Here is a 24,330-nt window from a genome sequence, read left to right on the forward strand (position 1 = left end):
CTGTTGCTTGTTTGATAGCACTAACAACTCGGTGCAGACGTCGTTGCTCTCGGTCGTTAAGTGAAGGCCGTCGGTGACTGCGTTGTCCATGGTGAGATGAAATGCTTGAAATTTTGTATTCTGGGCACACTCTTGACACTGTGGATCTCGGAATAGTGAATTCCTAACGATCTCCGAAATGGAATGTTTCATGCGTCTAGCTCCAACTACCATTCCGCTTCAAAGTCTGTTAATTGCCATCATGAGGCCATAATCATGTTAGGAATGATGCATAGCTATCCCATGAGTTTTTCACCTCAGTATAATTTTTATTATTCTTAGTATCAAGGACTTGTTACAAATACACGCCATTGCTATCTTTAGATTTTCGATAGACAATTAATCTAATTTAGAATAACTATCTATTTCGGGATTCTCTTTGCACTTCGAGGTTCCGAGAAACAATACCTTGAAGATTTTGTTTAAGTTCAAGCGCTAGAGTGCGGGGTACTGTGATTCCTAACTCAGGGCATTTCAACAATATACAACGTTTGTCTGTCCTGTCCAGATAGTTATGCTGAATACGTACGTGTACTGAACAAGGCATTTAATTACTTTGAGTGACGAGTATCGGTATGGACTCAGATGGCTTTCAGTTTATCCAGACAATATTTTTAACCGCGTACTTTTCTTCCTTTTCACATCTGAGTTTCTGTGAAATTCAAGCCCCTGGTCTCTGATATCACCATTAAGCTCTTAGAGGTGGAATGAAAGTGAAAAGCGTGTATGTGAACGCTGTACTGCCTCATGTGAACTTATCTGCAAGGTTTGAACAGAACAGTTCACATGTATGTGACACTCATCACTATTCCTGTCGACGTACAGTATCACTCAAGATATGCGAATCGTCACAACCTAACACAGTAGAACATAGTTGGCGAGGAGGTGGAGTGTGGAGATCCCTGTGTGGCCAGCAGACGACACGTCCACGCCAGCTACTAGCGTTATATGAGGCCTACGAAAGCGTCGTGGTGTCCGGACTTAGTGCATACTTAATAAAGCTAGTATTCAGTCAGTCATTGCTCTCCCGGTATTAAACAACGGCCAAATAGACATTCTTATTACCAAATGGTACCCATCCTGTGTTAAGGACATTTATTCAGTTTTGCACCTTTAACACTGCCGCAGTTTTGGTCATGTTGTAGGAAACTGACAGACCGTAGCAGGAGGTATGACTGGTGTGTAGCCATCCCCTAGACACATACGAAACAAACAAACTGAGTAAGTCAATCACTTACTATTAGCTAAACCCTTTGACACAAAGGGATAGCGTAGAGAAAAACAATTAGTACGTTGCGTATCCTCATTATTTTCGTCCTTGTTTCTTTACTCTCAGTTCATAATCTGCACTCACTAGAATGTTCATTCCATTCAAATGGTCCTGCAATTTTTCTTCAGTTTCCTTGATCGCAACTTCATCAGTGAATCTTATCACTGACATCATTTCACCCTGAAATTTAATGCCACTTTTGACGCTTCCTTTGATTTCTATCTTTGCTTCTTCGATGTTAAGATTGACCAAAAGGAGAGAAGATTGGATCCCTTTCTTACACCTTCTTTTTAATCCGCGATCTTAGTTCTTGGTCTTCCATTCGTACCGTTCCTACTCGGTTGTTATACATATTCTGCTACAGCTTTCATCAGTAGTTTATCAGAATTTTGACATTTTACAATGTCGAGCGCATTTCCTAGGTCGATATATCGCATGAACGTGCCTTGATTTTTCTTAAGTCTTGTTCCATTATCAATCGCAACGTCAGAACAGCATATCTGGTACCCCCACCTTTCCTAAAGCCAAAGTGATACTACTCAGTTTACTTGTCCATTCTTCTGTATATGATTCGTGCATCAGCTGTTAAGCTTACTGTTCGATAATTCTGACTCTTACCTGCTCTTCCTATCCACCGTATTACTTGGGTATCATTTTACAGAAAATCCGAAAATATATGGCCAGTATTATAGTTGCTATACACCAACTTGAATAGACGTCTATTTGTCGCTTTCCCCAATAATTTTAGATATTCCGAAGGGATCTTATGTATCATTTCTGCTTCATTTGATCCCAAGTCTTCCAAAGCTCTCTGCTAAACTCTAATACTGAATATCCTTTGTCTTCCATATAAAATACCAATTCTCCTTCTGTCACCTCATCAGACAGTTCCTATCTATTTCCACCTATACGCTTCTTCCTCTGCGCTCAACAGCGGAATTTTCATTGCACTCTTAATGTTGTTGACGCTCTTGCTTTCAGTTTTATCGTAGGTTGTGTTGACATATCTATATGATGAATCAAAGTTCCCTTTAGATTTCATCACATTTTTTCCTGCAGTCATTTCACCTTGCTCTGCCTGAACTTCCTGTTCATTTCATTCCTAAGTGGTTTATTCTGCTGTAACTCCGTCTTCTCTGAACTTTTTGTGCTTCATTCTGTCGTCAATAATTGAAAAATTTCTTTTGTTAGTCAAGACTCCTTAGCAGTTACTTTCACAGTACCTATGTTGTTTATGCAACTTTCTTCATTTCCCTTCTTAGACATGTCAACCCCCTCATCCGAACTGCCTACTGTGATATTCATTACCATAGTAACTGCAGCCTTAGAGCACCTGAAAAGCATTTTATCACTCCGTAATACTACAGTATTCCACATCTTTCCACACTGTTTCTGCCGGACGATTCTAATAACCTTCAGTCTAGAATTCATGACTAGGAGACCGTGAAGTGAATCTATGTCGCTACTGGGTGCTCCTTACAATCCGTTATCTGATTTCGTGACGTGATCTGGCTGGAACCTTCCTGTGTCCCCAGTGTACCTCTTACTCCTGTGATTTTTGAAAAGTATTCGCTATAATTAGGTGCAATTTGCTGAGAAACTGAATGAGTCTTTCTCCTCTCTCATTTCCACTAACAAGTCCAGTTTTGTGTTCCAGTTTTACAGACTATTTACGCTGCCACGTCTAGAATGTGGTTACACGACGTTCATCATATAAGAAGGGAGAGAATTACGGTAGCCGTTTGACCGTATAGGACGTGACAAATTAGCCTTCTCTTCGTCTAGACTGGCGAGCCGCCAGTTCACTTCAGGCTGCAACTATTTCCTGGTACTAAAAGCATTCATAGCGCATTCCGCACCCTCGTGCCTGCGTTCTTTGCCGGGTAGCTATGTCTTTTGTTCTTTCCCCTACTACCGCATTCCAGTCTTCCATGAATATTAGATTCCTTTACATGTTGAATTACTCGTTTAATATGCTCATGTACTTTCTCTATCTCTTCATTCTTTGCTTATGTCGCCGGCATGTACGCCTATATCTGAACTATTGTTGTTAGGGTTGTTCTCGTCAGAATCGACAGCAAACCAACGCCTTCACTGAACTGTTCACATTAGCTCACTCTCTGCCCTATATTCTTTTTCATAACAAATCCTACTCCCATTACATCAATTTCTGTTACTACTGATATCACCCTATATTCGTATGATAAGATATTCTTATCTTCTTTCCAGATTACTTCAAGAATCCTTACTATATCTAGTTTAAGCTTTTGCGTTTCCCTTTCAGATTTTCTGTATTCCCTACCACATTAAAATTACTGCTTTTCGGCGCCCCGGCTCTTTCGTTACTTATTCAGTCTTTTTCTCACGATTATCAAGCCATTGGCAGTCACTTCCAGAAGACTCTAAAGGGGAACTAATTCAAAGACTTTTGCGAATGGAGAGATCATCATGGGAGTTTCTCAGTTCCGGGGCACGTGTCCTGTGAATACTCACAGTGTGTCTCCCATGCATTTGGTTTCCATTGCCTACTGTACCCGTATACCGTTGATCATTGCTCGTTCTTTCGTCTTTTAGTGGCAACTCCCCACATCGAGGGCAAGAAATTGTCAGCCCCTCTGCCTTCGTTGACAAGGCCGAAATAGGATGACTGCTTACACCAGAAGCCTTTGTCCGCTATTGTTACTAATTTTTGGCGTAATTTAAGCAGTGGTCGGGTTCAGATCCGGGACACAGGGCTTTTCGGTTACTATTCCTTGACCACAGGCACAAAAGAAAGAACGCTATCTTAAAATCTTTAAATAGGATGATGGTACAAGATTACAGGTAAACAGAGATCTTATAGCTCAAGTATTTGTCAGAATATGGTTCTGATATGTTGAACCATTTAGATGACGTCACAGAAACAATCTTCCTAGAACTAACTGTCTGAATAACGAAAGAAACAAAATTTTTAACTTAATAAATGGCCTTAAAAGCCGCCCGAGTTGGCCGAGCGGTTCTAGGCGCTTAACTCTGGAACCGCGCGACCGCTACGGTCGCAGGTTCGAATCCTGCCTCGGGAATGGGTGTGTCCGATGTCCTTAGGTTAGTTAGGTTTAAGTAGTTCTAAGTTCTAGGGGACTCATGACCTCAGCTGTTAAGTCCCATAGTGCTCAGAGCCATTTTTTTTTATTTTTTTTTTTTTTTTTTGGCCTTAAATATCCCGGTGGAAAGCCTACAGGGTGCCCGCAGCCTTTCCTCCACAACAGGCAGTTTTATTCGCTTCTTGGTAGCGTTGCCAACGTGCCGTTTGCTGAAGCGGACAAGAAAAAGTTGCGCGGTGGAGGAGAAAGTGCGCTTTCAGCGGGTCTGTCCAGGGGAGGAGGAGATGTCCGCCCAGAACAAGGGTGGAGCATCACTCTGGTTGGCAGCGGGCCGAAGGGAAATCGCAGCAGCACGGCGCGGCGTAGCGAGTGACCGAGGGCTGCCTGGGGGACGGGACAAACGGCTAACGTCTCTCCTGACACCGCGCCACGCGTCGTATTTGAAAAAGGGGTCGCTATTGGCATGCGTAATATTCTAGTCTCATCCGCGTTCTCCAAGTGCTGCCTATAATAAGAACCAGACGCACACTCACATGAACTGCGGGCCCTTAAATCGTAAATAATTTCGTGGAGACTTCACATTCGATGCACCGTAGCAAACGGACGTGTGACAAATTAATTCCATGTATAATGTGCTCCGTTTGGTAAAATTGAATAACCGGAAATGGTCTTAGGAAACTGCAATTCTCCATTTACGCAGGCTCGATCTCTCTTTCCTTCAGTCTTACTAATTTTCTCGTTCATGATCTATTTCCATGCTAATTTTGAAAAGCATATAATTACCATTCCACTGCTGTTTAGTTTGCAAAATTTATTCGTTTCAACAATCGCGTACGAGACAAATTTCTGCAGCAAGATCGTCTTGTAACGGGATATTTATACACGGTGTAAATTTTAAGTTGACAAACCAGAATAACTCGAAAAATAAGCTTCACACGAGAAACTGTGTACAATCCAAAGTTGATTATTTTCCAGGGGGACATCTGCTAGTCCGCCACCCCGGCCCCCCTGGGGGTGGGGCGGGAGGCAACTTTAAAAGTTCAAATAGGAACCCCCATTTTTTATTGCAGAATCAGATTCTACGAAAAAAAACTACGTACATTTTGTCTTAAACATTTGTTTCGATTCCTGATAGTTGGCGCTGCATTTCAAGAAAACCCATGTTCTCATTTTTGCGTGCAAAATGGTTACGGATAAATAAAAAATACTTATTTACTTCGAAACTTTTGATTTGATAAAGCTAAAACTCTCCCTCTCGCCCCCTTAGGGTGGGGTTTGAGAGAGAGGAATTACAGTTCTACAAATGTTGATCCAAATATTTGGGAATGCCGGCTGGAGTGGCCGTGCGTTTCTAGGCGCTACAGTCTGGAACCGAGCGATCGCTACGGTCGCAGGTTCGAATCCTGCCTCGGGCATGGATGTGTGTGATGTCCTTAGGTTAGTTAGGTTTAATTAGTTCTAAGTTCTAGGCGACTGATGACCTGAGAAGTTAAGTCGCATAGTGCTCAGAGCCATTTGAACCATTTATCTGGGAATCTGCGGAAAAAATTAATATTTATGTCAACATTTGTAAAACTCTAATTCCTCTCTCTCAAACCCCACCCTAAGGGGGAGAGAGGGAGAGTTTTAGCTTTAGCGAATCAAAAGTTTCGAAGTAATTAAGTATTTTTCATTTATTCGTAAACATTTTCCACGCAAAAATGAGAACATGGATTTTCTTGAACTGCAGCGCCAACTACCAGGAATCGAAACAAATGTTTAAGATAAAATGTTCGTAGATTTTTATGTAGAATCTGATTCTTCAACAAAAAATAGGGGTTCCCATTTGAAATTTTTAAGTTGCCTCCCGCCCCACCCCCAGGGGCGGGCTAATTTTAGCGCCAACAGATGTCCCTCTCGAAAATAATGAACTTTGGATTCTACCCAATTTTTCTTGTGAAGCTTATTTTTCGAGTTATTCTGGTTTCTCAACTTAAAATTTACACCCTGTATATCGGGTTAGTGCATAAGTTCGTTTAGCGTTTTTCATAAGTTTGGTAAACCCAACAGATACACATAACAGAGGTTGTAGTCATCAATAATACATTCCCCTTCATTATTTGTAACTATCTGTCAACGCTGGGGTAAAATTCCGATTCCGCTAGTCTAGAAATTGCGTCGTTTTGAGGAGGAGAACTCATCGATCCATGTTCTGAGAACATTTTCATCCGCAAAAGAATTCCTTGTACACGTAAGTTGTGCGATAGAGAGCAGAAAACGTGAAAATCATTGGGCGCAAGATCTGGTGAATTAGATGAAACAGAAATGACCTTCCAATATAACCGCAGTCTTCCTGATCATTGTTCTTCGGTCAAATTTGCGAGACATCACAGTTGTTGACAATAAATAACAGCAGCAATGCGTAGCACACCACACTGTCGCTGCTCCTCCAGATACGTAACATTATCTTTTGTGGACTCGCGCAGGTCTAGCGGTCTGGGACGTTAATTCCATCCCAGTGCCAATACCTCGGTTACCAAGGAACAGTTACAACAGTCGTAGGCCTACTTGCCTCGGGAAAGGATACAACAGCTTCATGACACACTTTCGGACCGAATCAGTGAGTGAAAACAGACCAGAAATGGTGCATCGTCGTACTGATACATGGGCTCACATTGCCAAGTTCCTTGTAGATGTGACTTAATTCGTAATCATCGAAATAAGACCACGTACCCCGTGAATGGAGCGTTTCCTGCGTACTTCAATTTTTTTGGGAAAGCAATGTACACTACTGGCCATTAAAACTGCTACACAAAGAAGAAATGCAGATGATAAACGGGTATTCATTGGACAAATATATTATACTAGAACTGACATGTGATTATTTTTTCACGCAGTTTGGGTGCATAGATCCTGAGAAATCAGTACCCAGAACACCCACCTCTGGCCGTAATAATGGCCTTGATACGCCTGGGCATTGAGTCAAACAGAGCTTGGTTGGCGTGTAGAGGTACAGCTGCCCATGCAGCTTCAACGCGATACCACAGTTCATCAAGAGTAGTGACTGGCGTATTGTGACGAGCCAATTGGTCGGCCACCATTGACCAGACGTTTTCAATTGGTCAGAGATCTGTAGAATGTGCTGGCCAGGGCAGCAGTCGAACATTTTCTGTATCTAGAAAGGCCCGTAAAGGACCTGCAACATGTGGTCGTGCATTATCCTGCTGAAATGTAGGGTTTCGCAGGGATCGAATGAATGGTAGAGCCACGGGTCTGAAATGTAACATCCACTGTTCAAAGTGCCGTCAATGCTACCAAGAGGTGACCGAGACGTGTAACCAATGGCACCCCATACCATCACGCCGGGTGATACGCCAGTATGGCGATGACGAATACACGCTTCCAATGTGTGTTCACCACGATGTCGCCAAACACGGATGCGACCATCATGATGCTGTAAACAGAACCTGTATTCATCCGAAAAAATTACGTTTTATCATTCGTGCACCCAGGTTCGTCCAGTACACCATCGCAGGCGCTCCTGTCTGTGATGCAGCGTCAGGGGTAACCGCAGCCGTGGTCTCCGAGCTGATAGTCCATGCTGTTGCAAACGTCGTCGAACTGTTCGTGCAGATGGTTGTTGTCTTGCAAACGTCCCCATCTGTTGACTCGGGTCGAGACGTGACTGCACGATCCGTTACAGCCATGCGTATAAGATGCCTGTCATCTCGACTGCTAGTGATACGAGGCCGTTGGGATCCTGCACGGCATTCCGCATTACCCTTCTGAACCCACCGATTCCGTATTCTGTTAACAGTCATTGGATCTCGACCAACGCGAGCAGCAATGTCGTGATACGATAAACCGAAACCGCGATAGGCTACAATCCGACCTTTATCAAAGTCGGAAACGTGATGGTACGCATTTCTCCTCCTTACACGAGGCATCACAACAACGTTTCACCAGGCAATGCCGGTCAACTGCCGTTTGTGTATGAGAAATCGGTTGGAAAATTTCCTCATGTGAGCACATTGTAAGTGTCGCCACCGGCGCCAACCTTGTGTGAATGCTGTGAAAAGCTAATACTTTGCATATCACAGCAGTGGTGTAGCAATTTTAGTGGCCAGTAGCGTACTTTGACACATTTTATTGTCTTTGTAACAGGTGATATAAAATGGTTTAACCGGAACTACTTTCCAAGAATGAATATAAAAACGACTTGAGAAGTTTTATCTTCAAGATAGAACAATGTAAGTCGCGCTGCTCATTTAGACTACGGGATGCTACAGCTATGTGGAGGGCACTGTGGGATTGAGGTCGGGAAATGACGCGCAGTACAGTGCGGTGCGCCTGCCGGGTGTGCGCTCGTAAACAAGAGCAGGGGCCCGCTGCGGCTGCGGCTGCGGCGTTGGCCGGGGGTTAATCTGCATGTCCCGTGGGGGCGGTGGGCGCGCTGACCCGACTGGCCTGCGCTCCAGGGTCGGAGGTCAGCCGCGCCGGATTAGCTGGCCCTCCTACGCCAGGAGGCCCTCGCGCCGCGGAACAATACTGCGGCCCTCTGCTGCCGGCGGCGACGACGAAGCGCTAGCGTTGTCCTGCCACCGCGGACCGTGGCTAATCCCTGGAGGGCCCTCCGGGACGGGCTGTTAGACAGAGGTCAGTCCCTGCGACTGCTACCCAGTTACAAATGAAATACACCGAAGTCACAAAAGTTATGGGATAGCTCCTAATATCGTGTCGGACCTTATTTGCCCGGTTTAGTGCAGCAGCTGGGTGTGGCGTGGACTGAACAAGTCGTTGGAACTCTCCTGCAGAAAAATCGAACCATACTGCCTCTCTACCGAAATTGTTGAGGGTGCAGGATTACGTGCACGAACTAAGATCCAGATTATGTCCCATAAATGTTCGATGGGATTCATTCCGCGTGATCCGGGGGGCCAAATAACTCGCTCGAATTGTCCAGAATGTTCTTCAAAAACAATCACGAACAGTTGTGGCGACATGAAGTCCATGACTGGCTGTAAATGGTTTCCAAGTAGCTGAACATAACCATTTCCGGTCAATTAGCGGACCCAGTTCATTCCATGTGAAAACGTCCCACACCATTGTGGAGGTACCTGTAGCTTGCACGGTGTCTGGTTGACGACTTGGGTCGCTGACTTCGTAGGATCTGCACAACGCTCTAACAATACCATAAGCTCTTACCCGCTCAAATAGGAGTTCGTTTGACCAAGCCGCGGTTTCCCGGTCGTCTAGCGTCTAACTGATGTGGTCATGAGACCAAGAGAGGCGCTGCAAGCAATATTGTGCTGTTAGCAAAGGCACTCGCGTTGGTCGTCTGCTGTTATATAGCCCATTAACGCCAAATTTCGCCGCTTTGGCCTAACGAATACTTCCGTCGTGCGTCCCACATTGATTTATACGGCTATTTCACGCACTGTTGCTTGTCTGTTAGGAATGAAACTCTACGCATACGGCGCTGCTCTCGGTCGTTAAGGCCATCAGCCACTGCGTTGACCGTGAAGAGAGGTAATGCCAGAAATTTGGTAGTCTCGGCACACTCTTGACACAATGGGTCTCGGAATATTGAATTCCTTAAGAATTTCGGAAATGGAATTTGCCATGTGTATGGCTCGAACTACCACTGCACCTTCAAAGTCTATTAATTACCATCGTGCAACCATGATAAGGTCGAATATATTTTCACATGGATCAACTGAGAACTAATGACAGTTTTGTGCATGCATTGCTCTTTTATACCTTGTGCGCGATACCAACGCCATCTCTATAAATGCATATTGTTATCCAATTTCTTCTGTCACCTCAATGTAATTCGGTTCTGAACGGCCAAAGAAGCAGACATAGTCCTTTACAGTAGATATATGAATGACGATAGTATGCTCAGACATGGTTCCGATACCAATTAAAATTTGTCCTTGTTGTATTAGTACAGTGACGTAGGCAGTGACAACACGTCACCAAGTAGTCAACGAAAGAAGGAAAGAATTGGCCGACAGCAGCAAACTACACTGTGGAAAAGAATTAAACGGTCGCATTTTTGAATCCCCGTCATTTTTCACCATTGCAACGCTGCCTGTAAAACTCCTCTGGAATGGTGCAATAGTACGACGATTTGCGACGTAATCCTCGGGCCCGGCAAAGTTGTAAACAACGAGGTGCCGACACGTGCGAATTAAGCGCCGAACTTCAGAAGTTCGTGTCAGGTGCAAGGGGGGTTAATGAGGTCACTTAGGCAATAAATTTCGCCACAGTTCTGTCCAACGTCACCTCGCCTTTCCAGATCCACTTCTTTTAATCTATATTACGATTAGCAAACGCATTGTCATTTCTGCAGAACTGTCTTGTGCTCTCCATGCTGACCTCGTCAAAAATGCGCAGGTTGCATACGTCTTAGCGTTATCTCTTTAGCTACTCCTGCAGTAGGAAATCTAGAGTTTAAATTATGTTTCGAATCAAACTTCGACTTGCTAAGGTTGCTAGCTTCTTCAAATCTATCTAGTAGTGTCACTACATCAGTTTTACATCGACAAAAAAATGTTTCCACTTATCACCCAAAGAAGTGTGATTAATCCGTTAATAGCATGCGCGTTCAACGTTGACACAAAAATATCTATGTGCCCTGTCTACAGTAGCTAATAAAGATAAATACTGAAGCAGGAGCACCGCCATTGGAAGCTCGGAGCGTCGAAAAAGGTACCGTACACAAATGTAGATAAACGTCTGTTTCTCCCTGATGTGTCATTTTTTTCTCTGGAAAGAATCATGTCAGATCATGTCGACTGTGCTTAGCAAGCGAAATAACAAAGTCCATATCGCAACACAAAGGAAGGTATACACCACAGATCAGTCACCATAAAAGAGTGTACATTAATGTCATTAACGTTTAAAATAGACAAAGCACGTGACTGTAGTTGTGCTTAGATTGGCATAAATCATTTTCCTGGACAGATAGCTACGAACTGTACACACAAACAAAAGTTTTGTAGCACCCTTTTTCATTGGAAATTCATGGTACAGAAAACAAAAAATGGCTCTGTCGCTTGCGTATGTATTCATTTCCAATGTGTCCATACCAGAAGATGAAGTAAAAAAAAAAAATTGAACGACAAAATCGTCTGTTTCCCCTTGAGGGGCTTTCCACAGCCCTCCTGGGTAACGTCTGTACGTGGTGGAACGTCCCCTTGCTCGGATGCACGGTTGAATTCATCATGGAGTACCATTGATGAGATCATAAAGCCAACTCTGCTTTAAACTGTCCCAATTTTAATGAAGATTCGCGCAGATTACATGGTTCTTGTTGACGTCCAAAAACGGCTCTTCTCAATCGATCCCACACGCATCTTGTTGGGTTCATTCTTGGGAATGGATTGGCCACTCCGGTCTGGTGGCCGGCCATTGTGGCCGAGTGGTTCTAGGCGCTTCAGCCCAGAACGGCGCTGCTGCTACGGTCGCAGGTTCGAATCCTACCTCGGACATGGATGTGTGTGACGTTCTTAGGTTAGTTATGTTTAAGTAGTCCTAAGTTTAGGGGACTGATGACCTCAAATGTTAAGTCCCCTAGTACTCAGGGCCATTTGAACCATTTGAACCATTCTGGTGATCCTAGCATGCTAAACGAGCGCCTTTAGGAGAACATCACTGTTAGCACATGGTTATGATCCGTCAATATGAAAATGGCGATTCGATCCCACACTGGTTGCAGAATCTCGTCCCTGTACCGTAGGTATACGATCGCCTTACGTAATGCCACCCAAGAACATCACTCCACCACCACCTTGCTGCACACGTGGGACGCAGTGTTGGAGACGACCGATATTACCGAGTGGTCTACATACACGTTGACTGCGATTATCGTTTCGGACGTAAACAACACCCGACTATCGTTTCGTCCGTAAACAAGACCCGACGCCAATCCTGGGGCGTCTGTGCCGCATGATTTCTTGCCCATCTATAAAATTGGTTCATATGGCTCTGAGCACTATGGGACTTAACTGCTGAGGTCATCTGTCCCCTAGAACTTAGAACTACTTAAATTTAACTAACCTAAGGACATCACACACATCCATGCCTGAGGCAGGATTCGAACCTGCGACCGTAGCGGTCGCGCGGTCCCAGTTTGTAGCGCCTAGAACCGCTCGGCCGCTCCGGCCGGCCCCATCTATAACGGAGGCCACGATGTTCTGGTGTACGACGTGGTGCTCACTATGATCGTCGGAAATAGACAATTGCATCGTGCGATTGACTCGTTTCAGTCTGATGAAATACATGACGTCTTGTAGCCCCTTCGAACACTGAATTCAGTTCTGGAGCACTCAGCCCACGCTTTCTTTGACTCAAAGTCGTTGATATCGATCATTCTGAACTCTTCTCGAACACACGTACAAGCGTACATACATACATTTTTGTTATATGAGTGACGATAGGTAGGTGGTTCTTATTCCCCCCAAGAGATCGTTCCCTTACAGTAAGGGAATGTGTATCAGGTTCGGTCAAAATCGGTCAATCGATCCTGTGGTTTAGGTGGAGATATCGAACATACAAACACCCATGCACTTACTCAAACACACACACACACACACACACACACACACACACACACACACACACACGTACACAAATACATACATACATACATTTTTATTATATGTGTGATTTAGATTTACACGAGAAAAAGTAAAAGAGTTTATTCTAATCAAAATAATTGCTAGAAGCGATGTTTCAGGCATTTCATCACAACCACCATAGCGCATACTAGAGCTTCTGCAATCTTCGTAAAGTAGAAGTACCAGGATATACAAGCTGTGAACTGACTGCTTAACTGTGCCTGGAAAGCTCAGACTGTGAGACCGATGATTGTAGAACAAAATAGTCTGCGATCCGTACCTGGATCAGATTTACAATTTTAGTGCTTAGAGAGATTTCAATCGAATGGTTTTTCTCTGTTTTCGTCTATACCCCACAAGCCACACTGTGGTGCGTTGCGGAGAGTATTTTGTGTACTACTATTGTTCGGACGTAACCACAAGCGCTGGCACGAACATGAAGAACGTAAGAGAAGAGAAGGCTGTGAGACGACGTCAGCCAATAGCACGCTGAGTAGGACGCAACCACTATAGGAGCGGCATCTAGACGTGGGCGGCCATTGCTGTTTAAGTACTCAATATTACCTCTCAACTGGAACTGATTCCATGTGCGCACTACAACATTTTCACTCCGGTGGACCCGTCGATCTACCTCCTTACTGAAAAGCCTTCTGCACGTAACGTGATGATGCGGACCCGACCTATGGTCGCGATTATTCTTCGTCCCGTGTAGGATGTTCTCTCTTCTGTTCCACAGTCGTATCCAATGCGTCCCTGCTGGTGCTTTACTTTCAACTGAAAGTCCTTTCGAGCGCGGCGTTCTACCCTACGGATAGGAAGCGCTCTGGTAACTGTGTGTACGTTTACAATCAAAGTCAGGTGTGATCTTCCGATCGGAAGAGGAACTGACAGCAGCAACACGCCTGCACTACATATCGGTTGATGCAACACTTTTACTGCTGTGTGTAATGAAACATTTAGCATGTCTTGGTCACGATTTCTGAGACGTCGAGTGTGAGCCTTAAGCAGTATCTAATAGACAAATACGAGCTCGTTGGCCAGAGAACGCGCAGCAAGTGCTATTTTTTTTTAACTGAAATGAACCGCGCGTCCGCTACGGTCACAGATTCGAATCCTACACCCCGGGCATGGATGTGTGTGATGTCCTTAGGTTAGTTAGGTTTAAGTAGTTCTAAGTTCTAGGGGACTGATGACTTTAGAAGTTAAGAGCCATAGTGCTCAGAGCCATTTCAACCATTTTTATACTGAATTGAGCCATAAGCTGGTAAATGTACTATTAGTTCTCCATGAAATACAGGTACACAGCAATCGACCAAAATCTGGCCGCTTCAATTGCATCTGGCTTTTGTACGAGGAGACCCTTTTCCTACACGTGTCTACATTACCGTAGGTGATGTACTCTCCTCCGAAGTAATAATGCATGGTTCCCATGGTGAAACGCTATTTTGCCAGACTGCATTTTGTGACTCGAAAGCATTCAGTTAAGGGGCTTCAGGGTGGAAGAGATCATACGTGTCTGGGCTGGAAGTTCTCGTCCAGTGTCAGTCAATGATTATGGTTCTTATCTGTAGCTCGCAACTTTTGGGCGCCAGCAGATGAGATATTTCTGCAAATGTCTCTTGTGTTCTGGGGAAATTGTACACTGATCTGAAACGTCTTAGTTTTGGCTCATAGCCGGATTAACAATCGATCGGAGATATATGTGCTTTTGTCCTTTCTGGTCTAAAAACTATCAGCGAAAGCCAAAAGACGTTATGCCAGGTAAACAATGCAGATTCCTCCGTGTTAAAGGGCATGACAGTCTGTAGCAAAGTGGAATACAGTATTGAGGGACCCATCTATGGTGTTAGCTCGGCGCAATGTAGACCACACTCGTCATGTACACTGAAGTGCCAAAGAAACTGGTATAGGCAAGCGTATTCAAATACAGTGATATGTAAACAGGCAGAATACGGTGCTGCGGTCGGCACCGCTTATGTAAGATAACAAGTGTCTAGCACTGTTGTTAAATTGGTTACTCCTACTACAATAGCAGGTTATCAAGATTTAAGTGAGTTTCAACGTGGTGTTATAGTCGGCGCACGAGAGATGGGACACAACATCTCCGAGGTAGCGATAAAGTGGGGATTATCTCATACGACAATTTCAAGAGTGTACCATGAATATCAGGAATCTGGTAAAACATCAAATCTCCGACATCGCTGTGGCCGAAAAAAGATCCTGAAAGAATGGGAATGGTTCAGCGTGACAGAAATGCAACGCTTCCTCTGGTTGCAGCAGATTTCAATGCTGAGCCATCAACAAGTGACTGCGTGGGAACCATTCAACGAAACATCACCGATATATATTGAACTGTTGATGACTGGAAACATGTTGCCTGGTCGGATAGGTCTCGTTTCAAATTGTATTGAGTGTATGGACGTGTACGGATATGAAGACAATCTCATGAACCCATGAACCCTACATACCAGCAGGGTACTGTTCAAGTTGGTAGAGGCTATGTGCAGTTGGAGTGATATGGGACCCACGATACGTCTGGATACGACTCTGACAGGTGACACGTACGTAAGCATCCTGTTTGATCATCTGTATCCATTCATGTCAATTGTGCATTCCGACGGACTTGGGCAATTCCAACGTGACAATGCGATACCCCACACGTCCAGAATTGCTACAGAATGGCGCCAGGAATATTCTGAGTTTAAACACATCGGTTGCCCACCAAACTCCCCAGACATGAACATTACTGAGCATATCTGGGATGCCTTGCAACGTGCTGTTCAGATAAGATCTCCGCCCTCTCATTCTCTTACAGATTTGTGGACAGCCCTGCAGGATTCATAGTGTCAGTTCCCTCCAGCACTACTCCAAACATTGGTCGAGTCCATGACTCATCATGTTGCGGCATTTCTGCGCGCTCGCGGGGGAGCTACACGATGTTAGGCAGGGGTACCAGTTTCTTTGGCCCTTCAGTGTATAGTAAATTATTAGTGGTTGTGTTTCCCCCACAACACTAATTTATAAGAAGTAATGTGAGAAATTATCACGAAATAATGTTTGGGCACAGAATATATTGGCAAACTGTTTTTTTTTTGTATTTGCAACAAGGAAGGATAGAAGCTTCTATTTTACTGTATCATAAGAAATGGCCAGCTAACTCGTACGAACAGGGAGGAAAAACATTCAGTTATCGAATTTGAAAAGATACAATCACTGTTTCTGCTAAAGTGATCAGTCAGGATAGCCGAAATGTGCATTCGAACTCACCTCTTCCATGTTGTTAACTACAGAGCGTAAGAATCAAGCCACTCCATATCTCCTGGCCCTGAATTATAGCTGCCCTGTATTCGCTAAATGAATTGGCGATACGAACGTATGAGAAAGACTTTGGATAACGTGTCATTAAAATTCGTAGTACTTATTAGATTCAAAGTGCCTCTCACAAAAATATTGGATGCTGGTGAATAGAAAGATATAAGAGGAAGAAGAAACTGGCGTTGGGAAAGGAGGACAGAAAAGACGAAAAGAGGAGGGGCGTGTGAAGAGCGGCGCGCCGCAAGTATTCGCAATAGATGGGCTGGTCGGGGCGGGACGGCAGTGGCTGGAATGCCGCCTGCCGGCACCGCTGCTGGGATTGCGTGTGTCAGGCGCCGCGGGGCTCAGCGCGCAGCCAGCGGCCCCTTATATTCCGTCCCCGCTACCCGCCGCGCACCAGAGATGCATCCTTCCACAGGCATACGTTACTAGACTGGCGAAGGCGTATCTTTAACCGAAGCCTGGCGTTTGGTGAGGTAAGATGGCGGCGTCAAGAAGTTTGTGTACAATACTACTACTATTTTCTTAAACGAAATGACGTTGTAAGCTTTAGAAGGTGATCTAAACAAGTCGTGCAGTTGAGAAAATATCTGCGTTCTAGTTGAGTTTAAAACATACATTGTATGCTAATACTGTACGTCTAGTACAGTCCAGCCGAGGCTGGCCGGCCCTCGGGCATGGGTGTGTGTGTTTGTCCTTCGGATAATTTAGGTTAAGTAGTGTGTAAGCTTAGGCACTGATGACATTAGCAGTTAAGTCCCATAAGATTTCACACACATCTGAAGATTTTTCGAGGCTGGCAGGAGCGGCGCTTATATTCATTTTGTCTAGATGCCGCTCCTATAGAGAACATAGAAAATTGGCAAAATGAATACCCAGTCGGATTTTTCAGCCAGTATCTAATATTTGTCAAGTTTCCCGCTTCCTCAGAAACCAGGACCAATACAGATGTTTCTCCTGAAGGTCAGAGGACAAAACAATGGAAACGGCATTGACAGAGCAATAACTTGTCTTTACAAGAGGCAATTATTCAAGGACATTCATTGCAAGGTCAATACCATACAAGCCCTTGTCCATGGTTTTTAAATGAAAAAGTACGTAGAATTACAATGTAAAATGTAGAGAACATTCAACGCATCTGTTACCTAATAAATCTGTTTGCTTTTTGTATGGGCTACTCCATTTCAAACCGGACAAAAATATTGATTAGATTTTTTAAAAATCATTAACAATTTTTGCTTGTTTCCATTACTGTAAAAGAAAATAACTTTCATAAAGCTAGCTCTTAAATTCTTACTAATTATAAAGTTAAAAATGGGTAAAGTATACGTTATTTTCCGAATGCGACTATTTGGCTCCCGTGTAACTTAAGAACCATATATCGGACTTCACTCTCTTAAGATTCATTTTGAAACTGAATGTCTGTTGTTGATGGAGGTACATACCAACAACATAAAAATAATTAGTACAGTTTTTAAAAACGTTTTACTCGTGTATTAAGCACAAATACGATTTTCATGAAGATTAAACTTGCATAGGTTTGAACCTCTTTTTATTACACATTAATTTCAGTTCTAAGTTTTATGGTTCTATTTACTTTTTATTTTTTTCTGAAGCTCCCCATCGAAGATACCACATAGAGGTTTACTATTATAGTTTTAAATTAAATACTGTACAAAATGGCATAATTTTTCTTCCATTTAAAATTGTGTTTTTCATAAAAAGTACGAAACACGATGAAAATTACATTAAACTGTAGTTTAAAAAAATTCATAAATAATAAACGCTGAACCTCATGCTGGCCTTGGGTTGCTATGTGTTGCCGTGAAACATAAGCAACAGGCGATCGCCAAAGGCCTTGCCGTGATTCGTGGTTGTTGTCGCTTGTTCTATTTCTGAAGCTCCCCATTAAAGATACCACGTAGAGGTCTACTATTACAGTTTTAAATGAAATACTGAACAAAATGGCGTAATTTTTCTTCCATTTAAGACTGTGTTTTTCAGAAAAAGTACGAAACACGATGAAAATTACATTAAACTCTAGTTTTAAAAATTCCGCATGAATACCGTCTATAACTGTACAATATTACTTTCATTTTTAATTTTATTTCAGAATTTTACTTTCAATGGTTTCTGAATTACGAATCACAGAATAGCGTGATTTTATTAAATTATGGTAACTTTGACCCTTAAAAAAACGTGTTTATACTTCATAAACGAATAAAGCGATTAATTATAGTGAGGATTCAATTTTCTGTCATCTCAAGTTGACGCCAAGTCCATATCTTTTCCAAACTCGTAGCCGTTTATCACAGCTGCGAGTTTTGAAAAGATATGAAGTTAGTGTCTACTTTAGATGACCGAAAATTGAGCCCGCACAAAAAATGCACAGTTTCCTGCTGTACGAAATGAAATAGAACAGCCCGTATACAGAATTTCAGTGAAGTTTCTCCCTTAAGTTACTTACACTGCTTTGCGTGTACAGTTTTTCTTTGGTTACGCTACAAATTGAAAGAATGTCCAAATGCGGAGGGGTATTTTAGTTTTATACCAATATTTTTCCATTCACTTTACTGTTACATTCTACAGAAAAAATATGTGCATGGAAAAATGATTATTGCTAGCATATAAATCGTGAACGCTCTCTCTATTATCGGTAAGAGTGGTTTGTACAATACTGCAAGTCATTCACATCTTTCTTCCACTGTCGCAAAAATCATACTTAAGGGAAAACGAGATTATCGCTCCCATCTTGATATCTTATTGCCACCTAGAAATGGGACAAACAATGTGAGAGTCTTTTGATATTTCTCTACGCTGTCGTCAATGTTGCCTGGATGATATGTTGACAAAACGGAGTCGAAACGCACCAGAAAAATAACAACTGAATCTTTCAGGTACTGAGAAGACGAAGTGAAATTCGTCTTCATGTAACACAATAGAAGTTGTTCATAAATCAGTCTACTCTAATGCTTCAAGGACTTTTCTTCTAGCTTTTCTATCTGAACCCTGCATTAGAGTATCAAACTTACGTAGCGTAGGTACCTCTCTCCCTCCCTCCCTCCCTCTCTCTCTCTCTCTCTCTCTCTCTCTCTCTCTCCCTCTCCCTCTCTCTCTCTGTCTCCTGATATTTTTATTTTCTCTCGGCCGACTGTAAAGAGAACACCAGGTAGACCTCGTAACAAGTGGATGGATGATGGAGAAGGAAATGATTTCCCCTCGTTTTATGTATGTTTTTTGTGTATCGCACATGATGATGGACCGGAGCTCATTCCGTTGCTAAGAATTACATTATCCTGTGACAGTATGACATTTCATCCCAACATGGAGATAGTGTGTTTCGTGAACGTCACGTGATCAAGTGTTCTTTGTGTTTTCGTGCTTTAACCGTTAGCCTGTGGCAAAAATGGGAAATTATTTGGTCATTTTTCTAGATGAAAGTGGTAAATCAAGCCTGGCTTCTTTGTCTCCCAATGTAGCACTAGAAGTCTTGCGCTGTACGGACGTAGAGAATACATCAAAGTAGAATGGTGTGAACCTAAGAAAGAGAATAGATTATGTATTCTGGCCAGAAACAGAAAAAAAGTACGCCGTATGCAGCAGCGTCATCACTTTTCTTTCTGTCTCTCTTTCAGATCACATACTCCAGTTGATTTCTTGTTTGATAAGAATCAGTGCTGGGTGATGAGGAAGGAAGGGAGTGGAGGATTATTTCTGTTTGAGCATCTTCCAGAAAATTTACGTATATCCAACACTATTACTATCGATTGTTAATGTTTATGGAACTTCCTTGATGTCAGTTGTGACAAACATTGCAATGCCAAGATATGGGCCACGGTACGTTCACTAAAAGGAAATCTAATGCTAAATATTCAAGGTACCACCTGCAGTGCAAATGCAAATACAGGAGACTGAGCCTGTTGGCTGGTTCACTGCGTGATACGCTGTTTCTCGCTAACCTGTGCCATACCACCACCAGCCTTCTTATGTATACAGTAGAGCTGCACCCAGAGTAGAGGTTTCATGGGATTCCTTAAGCGTAAAGGGGGGACGAAAGGCAATTTTTATCCCTATTCTGCCAGTACTATTTTACCCTTTGAATAGGTACACTTTTCAAAAGAACTATAAGTGACAAAACAATGAGATTTTCACTGCGTATATGTAACATATATGCCTCAATTTACAAGTAAAAAGAACATAATACCTCTTATGATTTTAAAGAACAAAAATTATTCTTTCACTAGTAATATTTAACTTCTTTTGTACATTAATTATTATTGTTTGGTGATTCTCAATTTATTTATAATAACTTATTACCATCTGCAGTACAAACTGATCAAATTTCATGTTTCTAACCCCATTAGTTTATCAAATTGAAAGTAAAAAAATGTAGTTTTGAGAAAAATTTTAATTTGGGAAAGTTTAATACTGCAATTCTAGTATAGTTACTGATGAGAATTACTTACCACTAGTATTTTCCTGCACCATACTGAGCATCATCTGAATCAAACTGATCTTCTTTTCTTCTCTTGGTCCCTTTTCTTTTCTGTCTGGCTTCTTTTGTGCATTTTAAATTAGCAATATCTGCTTTGCAGAGTCTCTCTTTATCTATTTGCACGAAGGATTTTGCAATATTTCCACTAGATTTTATGCCCAATAATTCCAGAACATCCAGTTTTCCAATTACACCATCATGGAAGCATAAAATAGCATCATAAACACCAAATCTGAGGGTTGTAAGCTGAACAAATACAGTTTTCGGTAACCGGTTCCAAATGACAGAATTCACACATTCATTTAAATGTTGGGTTTTCCCATGAAGACATTTCTTCAACAAGGTATATTTACAAAGGTCTCTAAATATGGGTTTAATTTCATTCATTACTGATTCAGGTAAAAAATGTTTGTGGTCATATCTGGCACTTCTCCTGCACTTGCACCAAGTGTCAGGATCATTCGAGCAATGACCGTGCACTGCATTTTCATTTGCGAAAAGCTTATGGAAAAAGATAGACCATACAGCTTTTTCCATGTTTTCTAAATTCCCTACATTTCTTCTTATGGCCAAGCGATAATAATTCTGTAGTCTATCTATTTCAACATTTGTCAGGCGACCTTTATCGCCTATCTTCTTACCATCTTCCAATACTATTTTTGACTTTTCTTTCAATAATCTCCTCAACCTGGACCCCATTCTCTTCTGGACATGCCCGACGCACTCCAATTTAGAAATTTTGACATTAGGACCATAGGATTGTTATGCACATACCCGGTCAGAAGCCTTGCCGTCACCGTCCCCAGATTGCACAGAGCGTGAGGAAAACCATCATGTCTCGCGAAAAAATTGTCGTATGCATACAAAACAAAAACTGTTTCACGCAGAATAGACCAGGCATTTCAAATATGCTAAAATCTAAAAATCGAGTTTTTGAAGCTCACTTGCCTTCCATCTCCCCTTAAACAAGCCATAGATTCCCAACAATTTTTTGGTCACGACGCTCTAATTTAAGGAAAAAGGTTGTTCACTGATTCCTTTCCAAAAAGAAAAAAAACACCAAAGCCAATAATTTAACCCATAATTTGCCAACATTTTTAAATCATAGCTCATTTTCTGTGTACAGTGATTCAGTGGTGTGTACTGTATCTCATACACTAATAAAAAATAGATGAACTAACTTTCCAACAAAGAACACCATATCTTAACAAAAGAAAATACTCTCTAATGTAGATGATCGTTATTTAAATCGTGCGATTAGCTAATTTCGACGACTTGTCATTTTCAAGCATCTGTAAAGCCAACATGCAAGAGTACCATTTTGTCTGTATACATCTCTATACATCGCCATGTATAAGTAACATATTACGTATCTCACATTAACATACCACCTTACCGTGCAAAATTCCGACTTACATGTGTAATATTATGCATTACATGTCGTAATTGTCAAATTATTTTTCGCTACCAGTAAAGAGTAGACTATATATTCCATCCTTAATTGTAAATCGATCCACATTAACGTGCCAATATAAACTTCATATTGCGAACTTTGGACTAAGTACTACAGCCTGACAACTAACGGCAGCTAATATTTTGTCGTCAAAGATACACATACATCCAAACACTGTAAGATTATCTATGGCAAATGCCAGTAGCACATTATACATATCGATGGAGTATTATACTTTGTTGATGTGTTGTATCAGACAATCAGCGACCAAAAAGTACTTAAGGGCACACAATCAGACATGATAAAATATTTTATACAGTACATTAACCATAATATAAGAAATAAGTACCCATTTCACAAAATATTGAAAAATGAACAATCCATTAACTGGTGGCGAGTTAGACTTAACGAATGGCTTACATCGTAGGTCATAAGTGCCTGAATTCTATGAACAGTTACATAGAAGCCAAACAATTGACATTTTTTAAAGAAGAGTGATCCATTGAAATACAATATTTTGAACTATATTATTTCTGACAAACCAGCAGAATCTTCAATTTATACACGTAAACATATGTCTGCTACTTCGTCAGTAATAATATAATTTAAAAATTTGTGTTTCCATGGATTACAATTCGGTAAAAAATGTCATTTGTTTGACTTCTGTGTGTCTGTACATAGCACTGAGAATTAAGTCGGGCTCGCCAGCAATTAATGGATTGTTTATTTTTTAATGTTTTGTGAAATTTGTAATGTACCGTATAAAATATTTTATTATGTCTGTTTGTATGCCCTTAACTAGTCTTCGATCGCTGGTTGTCTGATGCACAATATATCAACTAAGTCTGGCACTCCAACGATATATGTATTTTGCCATTGATATTTGTTATCGCTAGTCTTACAGCGTTTGGGTGTATGTGTATCTTTGACAACAAAATACGAGTCTTAGATGCCGTTAGTTGTCAGGCTGTAATACTTACAGCAAAGTCTGTAATGTGATGTTTAAAGCTCTCACGTCAATGTGTATCCATTCACGATGTAAGGACAAAATATAACGTCTACATTTTTCATGCAGTGGAAAATATTTTGAGAATTACGACATGTAATGCATAATATTACATATTAAATATGAATTTTGCACTGTAAGATGGTATGTTAGCGTGAGGTGTGCAATATGTTACTTACACGTAGCGACGTATGGAAGTGTACGCAGGCAACTCATCCACGTTGATTTTACACGCTAATAAACATCACGTCGTCGAACTTAGCTAATAGCCCGACTTAAATAAAGGTCATCTACATTACAGCCTACTACGAACCATGTTTTTTTTTTATTAACAGTTTTGAGGCTTTGGAGCCCCTCAAAAACAAAATTTTGATATCATATCTTCTTCACCGTGAGAGACGACTGCTGCAAATTCCCTGTAACTCTCGCTTCTTTAGTCAGTCCGATTTTTTTTCTACGCTTCCCATTTTTTCAGCAAAGCATAGCTATCAATATCTACTTTTAATACTGACTGAAGTTGCATGATGGGTATTCAGAATCAGTTATTTGAAACGTTCATTCTATGATTTTTAGTATTAACCGCATTTTTCAGAGCATTCTTGCCAGTATTGTTCGGAAGCAAACAAAGAGGGGGGGGGGGGGAGGAGGAGGGGGTTGATTCTCCACATCCTGTACATCTGCCCTCGATTAATTAAGTCCCTGTAGATCTCTTCAACTATTGCCGACGGACGTTACCGTTCCCCTTAGAAACAATTTATGTAGACTCTAGTGAGTATGGAAACTACACAATACTGGCACTCCTTACCGCCATAAAGTGGGACCTGGTATATCTGCAGAAACATTACAAACAGAAGGAAATGGATGGTGAGAGAAAATAAATTTCTAGAGTAGGGTATTTCAATAAGTTACATGAATGCAATACTATCTTTGGTGGATACGTCCCAAAGGAGCCGCTTCCGTGGGGTGCGGTTTTGTAAAACGCAAAAAAATAATACTGTATTGGCCACCCATGAAATACTTATTAGTTCTGAGTAAAAGTTCACATCTCTTATTACTCAGTGATATA

The sequence above is a fragment of the Schistocerca americana genome, chromosome 1, assembly GCF_021461395.2.
Source record: "Schistocerca americana isolate TAMUIC-IGC-003095 chromosome 1, iqSchAmer2.1, whole genome shotgun sequence".
Lineage (NCBI taxonomy): Eukaryota > Metazoa > Arthropoda > Insecta > Orthoptera > Acrididae > Schistocerca > Schistocerca americana.